The 1,081-nt window shown below is 39.3% G+C and overlaps 1 protein-coding gene across 1 annotated transcript in view; it reads right to left on the bottom strand.

Moving 5' to 3' along the window:
- Nucleotides 1-1,081, bottom strand: part of RBL1 (retinoblastoma-like 1) — an 85,194-nt gene that overhangs the window by 51,487 nt on the left and 32,626 nt on the right. The window lies entirely within an intron of this gene.

Raw genomic sequence — 1,081 nt, 5'->3', positions numbered from 1 at the left:
AATTTTAAAAAAGATAAAGATGGGTGGAATAAGTAAAGTCTTTACTTTCAGGATGTCTGTGAGTTTCCACAGAATATTGACTGTTGTGCAATCAAGGGTGCTGGTGATACAGCATTTCTTAGGAGCACTCCACCATCCTCTGAGATTTTCTTCCAAGTCACTGACCTTCACCTTTTAAGTTTCAGTACTGGTTCTTTTTTGATCTCATCAGAAGGTATCAACAGACGGTTTTCGAACAGAAATCAGGATTTGTGCTCCTTCTTCAAATGATCCTTAAATGGCATAGGAACTAAAGTATCCAGAGGCTATGGTCATAGTTGCCCAGCCAAGCTACCCAGAATAACAACCATGTCCATGCATAGGTAATGAAAACTCTTAATACAACTGACATCGACTCTTGCACGGAGAAGCATCTTCACAGGTTCCTTGCATGCTCTTGTCATCTGTGTCGCAGCTCAAGGTGGAGGAACAGGAGGTAAAAGAGGGCTCCCTCAGACTAGTGGCTAGGGGCGTGGAGGTTCTGGGGTGCCATGCCCCTCAGGGACACAGAAACTAGGTTTATAGGTGGTGAGGGCAGGAGTGAGCCACAGGGAAAAGGCAGGAGAGCTTCACTGTGGTTTTGATTTGCATTTCCCTGGTTAGTGATGTTGAGCATTTTTTCAGATGCTTGTCAGCCATCTGTACATCTCCTTTGGAGAAATGTCTACCCAACCATTTATACATTTTTTAACTGAATTATTTGTTTTTTGTTATTGAGTTGTAGGAGTTCTTTACATATTCTGGCTATGAACCCCTTATCTGATACATGGTTTGTAATTATAATATTTCTCCCATTCTGTAGGTTGTCTTTTTACTCTGTGGGTTCTGTTCCTTGCCATGTAAAAGTTTTTAAGCTTGATATAGTCCCGTTTATCTATTTTTCCTTTTGTTACCTGTGCTTTTGCTGTCAGTCAAGAAATCATCGCTCATTCCAATGCAATAAAACTTTCTCCTCATGTTTTCTTCTAAGAATTTTATAGCTTTAGGTCTTATGTTTAGATCTTTAATGCATTTCAAGTTAATTTTTTTTTTTTTTTTTTTT

Source organism: Propithecus coquereli, unplaced genomic scaffold (assembly GCF_000956105.1).
Source record: "Propithecus coquereli isolate 6110/MARCELLA unplaced genomic scaffold, Pcoq_1.0 Scaffold590, whole genome shotgun sequence".
In the NCBI taxonomy this organism is placed as follows: domain Eukaryota; kingdom Metazoa; phylum Chordata; class Mammalia; order Primates; family Indriidae; genus Propithecus; species Propithecus coquereli.
The sequence above is the reverse complement of the archived record's forward strand: the minus strand, read 5'-3'. Positions and strand labels throughout refer to the sequence as shown.